The sequence below is a fragment of the Orussus abietinus genome, unplaced genomic scaffold (assembly GCF_000612105.2).
Source record: "Orussus abietinus isolate OABI.00-Male unplaced genomic scaffold, Oabi_2.0 scaffold299, whole genome shotgun sequence".
NCBI lineage: Eukaryota > Metazoa > Arthropoda > Insecta > Hymenoptera > Orussidae > Orussus > Orussus abietinus.
Window position 1 is genome coordinate 13249 of NW_019394498.1, and position 6713 is coordinate 19961.

Sequence of the window (6713 nt, forward strand, 5' to 3'; positions counted from 1 at the left end):
CAACGGGTGTATAAGAATTTCGTAACCAAATCCACGCTTAGACGAGCAAAATTCAAAACTGGAGACAAAGTACGAATAAGCAAATTTAAACATGCGTTTGAGAAAGGCTATACACCGAATTGGACGACCGAAGTTTTCACCGTCAGCCGAGTAAATAATACCGAACCACTGACGTACAAACTTAAGGATTACCAGGATCAACCCATCGAAGGCGGATTCTACGAAGAAGAACTGATTCGCGTTGATCACCCCAACGTTTATCTCATAGAGAAAGTGCTTAGGAAACGTGGAAATAAGCTTTTCGTGAAATGGTTAGGTTTCGATAATTCGCATAATAGTTGGGTCAACGAATCGGATTTGTAGAAGGGTTTAAAGAGAAGACTGAATAGAAGATTTTACTCATTTTATTTTGTATCCCCACGGTAAAGTATCGGTAATTCCCGGAATTATGACTCTCTTGTCCTCGCGCCAACTTAGAGCTATTTTCCGTTGTCGAACGGTATATACGGAATGTTTTTTACTTCGTATAAGATGCTGCGTTTTGATTAAATCAACCTGATTCGAGAGACATTCGAAATAATCGCCGAAAGTTATTTGCTTCAACGCGGATCCTTTCACTCCTTTTGCACGCTTCTTATCTCTATTTTCACCTAAAACCTTAAAACTATACAATTTAGCGCGCAGTCCTACAAATTCAGTCATAATATTACCATTATTCTCATCTTTCATTAGACCTATAATCTTCTTATTTACCAGCGGTATTCCGTACACATTATTCGCGGGGTAGTCGGAAGTGTCGAACAAGTGTAAATCGCGCTTAATGTATTCATATTGTAAGGGGGCAAATTGGGAGCGCTTGCGCGGGAGCGAAATCGACGGCGATCGACGCGTGCGCAATAACCTAAGAAATAGGCGATGCGAAAAGTGCGAAAAGAAGGAGGAAGTCTAGGAGTAGGGAGAGGCCGCGAGACTCCAGGAGACTCCAGGCAGAATTCTAAAAGCCAGAATAGGATGAGTTCTCATAGAGGACAGGCGTAGATAGCTAGGAGAATAAATTCAAATATTACAAAATTTNTGTTGAATTTAATCTGCGTTCGATTCATTTCGATTATCACCATATCCTCGTCGAAGATGATGCAGCTATGAAAATTTGGTTTCCCAATTAGAGCTTTCGTGCCGTACCCCCCATCCCACTTGGTAACGAGTTTGACGTCTTTTCGATTTCTAACGTTTTCCATCGTTTTTACAAAAACTGCGTTATTCATTAATTTATAGAAATTTTTTTGTAAATCGTTACGAAACTTTTTTCGTAATTCCGTATTTAAATTAATGTATTCTTTTAACCAAGGACTTTGATTAAATTTGAGAACTTGATGAATTTTTTTTAATTTCATACCTAAACTTAAACATTGCTTTAAATTTCGGTAGTGGATAACGTATCTTTTCTTCGGTAGAAGCGTCGTCATTAATTTCATCGTATTCGAGCCGGGAGGTGCGCAATGATTGAGGCATAAAGGCAGATCTTTAAAAATTTCCTGATGCGATTCGGGGCACTCTAGAACAACCTCGAATATATACCCCGTGGAGGAAGTATCGGAAATATTCCGAATATCGAGTTCATCGAAATTTTGTTCCCACTCGAATGAGTTGAAGGGTAAAAATTGACTCATGGCGGCCCCGTACAAATTATTTACATCATAATACATTAGATACGATTCGTCCTTACTTGTATCGAAATCAGCTCCTATGTATCTCTTATTCGCTTTGGCGTATCGGTTACAGCACTGAACCATGCCGCCGCGAATACCATTCTCGACAAACAATAACATCTCCTCGTCATCGAGAAGTTCGAGTTGGATGTCCGTACACTTTAACATAGCGTCGAAGGCTAGACCGGGTGCCGTAAAATAATGTCGAGCATCCAATTTGTACGCGGAAAGACATTTGCGTTTGAAATTTTAAAAAATATCAGCTAAGAGTAGCACATCGATCTTCAGATACAAATCCGAATATTCACCTAAAGTTTTGATATCAAACGTTTGCCAAATGTTGCTCGCGTGTAAATAATCATTTTCAGAAATCTCTTCGTTGTTTAATTTTGAGACAAATTTTCCTTTAGGAGGTAGCTGAGTTTCTTCAAGTTTCTCCCAACTGTCGATGTATTCATAGGGAAAAACACCCTTTCTAGTCAAACGTTCAAATTCCTGTACGCTGTTGCAGTGTTTACGCGTAATTAATTTCCCGGAATCGTCCAGATAAGACGATAATTTTTCGATACTACTGGCGATGAACCGGAACGAATCAATGAAACGAAAATTAATGCTCGTGCCTTTGACGTTCTTTGTAAATGCTATATATCTCTCTTTATTTATCGGTAATAGGCGAATCGCGCCCTCGAAAGAATTGGCTAAGGCTTTAATTAAAAAGTGTGAATCGTAGCCTGACAGATTGTGAAAAACTACGGGAACGGTGTGCGAATTTTTATAATTCAAATTACACCCCGGATGTGCAGGACCGCGATACTTGCCCGTAGAGTGGCAGTGATCTCGATGCTTGACATCCTGAGGTGTAAAGGGTTTTTTACAGATGTGACAAAACGCTGCAGATTCAAATTCTTGTATCTGCGTGGTATTGAGTGATTCCATAGGAACGACGCGTTTATGATAATATTCCAAAGATTGTGCTAATTCCCGTAGCTCGTCCATAAACCACTGTATACAGTTCTCTTCGCGATTAATTTTAAATTTGGATAACGACTCGTCAAAGGTACAATGCAGATAGCATGCGATACTATACGGGGTAAGTTTTTGATACGGTATCGCGTTTGTCGATTGAGCGGTGTTGGTGACTGATTCCAACATGCATTCAATGTCAGCATATATAACGAAAGGTACGGCTTCTTGGTATTTGTAATTTGTAAATTTTAAGATTTTCTCCTTTTCGCTCGGTAAAACGACTCGGCACTTATTCATATTCATGCAATCGAGTCTATGTTTCTCGAAAGAATTCGTCGTTACAAAATGACATAGACACCGATCACACAATTTAACGTCGTGCTCATGTTTAGTAATTTGGGATCTCAGTAGACGTGACAGATTTCGGATCCATGCAAAATATTCACTGTATTTTTTGACTGGAGTCCTGTGTCATCATCGTCATCCTCAATTTTACTTTCTACCATAAGCAGATGAATCATGGATTTGTCCGAGATTTGTTTGCTCAAGTAAAATGGAATTATTTCACTTTTTCTACCACTTGACTCTATCCCGTAAACATTAATTGCTAATCCATTTAATTTTTCAAACTACGGAATATCCTTTAAATTTATCGGAAAATGTAGACCTTCATGTTTTAATACTGAATTGAAATGTGGGTACGAACTTACACGACTTACATGGCCAATGGCTGAAAAAAGGGCTGACGTAACGGCCCACAGGAAACAAAATGAGTCGTTGTTTCTAACGTTCACGACGGCTTTCCTATTTTGTATATCTTTCGGAAGGTCGACGTATGTGGATACGCCACCACGTAACGGTACGTATTTGTTAACGTTCACCATTAAATTTATGATTTCGGTTAACGACCAGCCCGACTCTCTTTCCTGAAAATCCTCGATGTCGACCAGCAGTTTGCTCTTCGCGTGCTCGTCAAACCACTGCTCGATGTTCGTTGCCGAAAGAATGACTTCATTCTTCGTGTTGAAGAACTTCATCTCTTCAACTGTTTCACCGTCTTTCATCATCTCAAATTTACAGCACAGCATAACGTTCACCTTCACGTTACCCTCCTTCTGGAGAGCGTTCCTCCGTCGAACGGTGATCAGCTCCTTCGAATCCTCCAGGAACCGTTTCAAGTCCTTGTGCTGCAGGTTGACTATCACCTCGGTCCTTACTCTCGATTTGAACGCGGTCTCCAGATCGTTCCAACGGACTCGATCTCTTCTCCTGTGTCCCGCAACGCCATGACCCTCCTCTCGTCGTTCCTTGAATTTTTCGCCGAGCGATTTCAGTATCGAAATCGTCGTAAAGATGCGTATCCTCTCTCCCACCGAGAGAGCACTCCTTCTCAGAATTTTATTCAAAAGACGTAAATTTTGAGTCCCAAATCTGATCCATTTATTATGCTGCGTAGACGAAGATCGGTCCAGAAGACGATACGTCTCCTCCATAATTTTACTCAGCTTAGTACATTGCTTGCTATCTATTTTTTCTTTCTATCTGGGGCTGTAATCGCTCGGTGAGGATTGACTCGGAACTATGGTGAGATTAAGCTCAAAGGTCATTTATAGGCACCCTCACTTAGGTAATTTGACACCGAAACTGCAACGAAATCCGATACTTCTAAGAACCAATAGCGAATTTCGGAATCTTCGGATCTGATACTTGTGGAACAAGTTCTAACATGTAATTGCGAGGCTGCTCCTTACGCTCGCGCGATCGAAAGGACTCCAAAAGGTGCCGACGAAATTTCTGGAATCGGCTCGCGGACGTCGGAACGCTGCAGTCTGAAATCGGCTCGTGGACGTCGGAACGATGCGGGCATATTCCAGGAATCGACGGGGAGGAGCGAGTCGACTGCAAGGGCAAAAGGTCCCGGTTGCATCGCTCCCTGGGTGTCTCGAACGTTCTGGAACGTTCCAGACCCTTCCACGATCGACCGTCCTCCGAGATCGACGGGAATTCTCGGAATCTCGTCGCGGGACCGAGGGCGCCGACGCGATTCTTGGAATCGAGTGTCGGATGCAAAATTCGTGGAATCGGGTGGCTGACGGCAATCGAACGTTCTAGAACGTTCCATGCCCTTCGCGGGGGCGAGGGGGGAGGGGGCTACGAAAACGTTACTCGAGGCGTTTCGCTGGGTTCGCGCGCGTGCAAGCGATTTAGCACGGACACGCACCTGTGGCGGGCCCGGGACGAAGTCCGGCCATCGACCACCAGGGGCGTCGTGCGCGACGAGAGCGATGGGTTCAGGACGGGGCAAACTGCGTTATCCCGTGTGCACATTACTGTACTTACCTGGAACGAAAAGACAACTACGTCGAAAAATGTTTTAAAACGGTTGAAAACCGAGGAGAAAGCTTCGTGACCAATTCTAGAGCGCACGTGGAAATCCGCTACTTTTTCTATAATAATAAAGCAATAACTATAAATAAAGTGGTGAAATATATTTGACAATCCCCACCAGAGATGAGTTGGGAGATTGCACACGGGCAGGGTCGCGCGATCGCGTCGTGTGCTGCCCTCTGGTTTTATACGTGAGCTTTCACCGTTTTTTGCGCCCAAGGGCGGCGCAACAAATTTCTGACAGGGACTCACGCACTCGCGATGGCGGTGCCATCTACCAGTCGCCGCTGGCGGCTCACGTACTCGTGATGGTAATACCATGCAGCAGTTGACGGTGGTGGCTTACTTATGCTTACCGACACTGATCGCTTTTAATGGTAAGGGAAGAACACTCGTGCCGCCCTCTTTGATTGTACCCTTCACTTACCTCATTTATTTCATCCGCAAATGATACAGACAAAATTACAAAGTGGGTGCTCGAGAGTTGAGTTATAATAACTGTAGATACGATTTTTATAAGCTACGAAAATTAATAAAAAAATTATGAATGTTCCGTAGGGAATACATAAAACCTAGATGAAAGGAGATACCCAACAACATGGTTCGACGTAGTCGATATGACGTCAGGTGTAACGTTCCTTGTCGCAAGATGAAATCCTGACGGAGGGGAAGGGTGGATACGGTTTTTTAGGCAANACCGTGTATATTTTCTTTAAATAAAATAGTTCATCGTTTGACAATCGATCGATATAGTGACGACCGGAGAGAATTGATATCTCTAGGAAATATATTAAGAGCGATTGTCAATGTAATTGTCCGGCGAAGCCGCTCGACCACGTGCTGTCTGTTGCCATTATCTTATGTTGGAAATGTTATGAAAAAAACATTTTCTATTTAAAAACTTTTATAGCAGTATGAACAGCAATTAAAATAAGGGACATATATATATTCACAGTTGAAATAAGTTTCGTATTCATATTGTTAATATTGTTTTAATATTGTTAAGTTTCACAGCCGATAACATGTATGAGCGCTAATAATCTTAACGCAATTGCCGTTCTCGCATGCTTTTGTTTTCGAGTCGCGTTCGGTTAACGCGCTCTAACAAAAAAAAAAGGGGATTAAACAAATTTACCTATCGTTGCAGTTTTCGTTTTATTTTTTAACAAATAAACAACGTCGCAGAAAATGATATCGAGTACCAACGAAAGTGTGGGATACGATTAGGAATGTATGCTAAAATCGAGAACGATATAAAATAAAAAATATAAAAATTATTAAACATTGGTAAATTTACCCCGCGGGATAAATTGCCCCGATCTCCCCTATTCTAGCGCACTTCCGGTCCGGGAGCCACGATGCTGATTACCGGGGGGCGCCGAAAAAATATAACTGGAATTGCCATCTTACCATATGTAATGATTACAACAAATAAAATTATAATTATTACGTATACTAATGAAATCAATTATATATGTATATAATACCATTACAGCTTAGATATGTGCCTGTGCAACTTGAAGATGTAATTGGAGAAAATTGTGAAAGACGTGCACGGTCTCAATTTATACTAATTTACGAAAAGAATGCTTCCTAATGGTGAGAAAGATGAAAATGTTTGACATGAAGTCACGTCATAAACGATGTTTA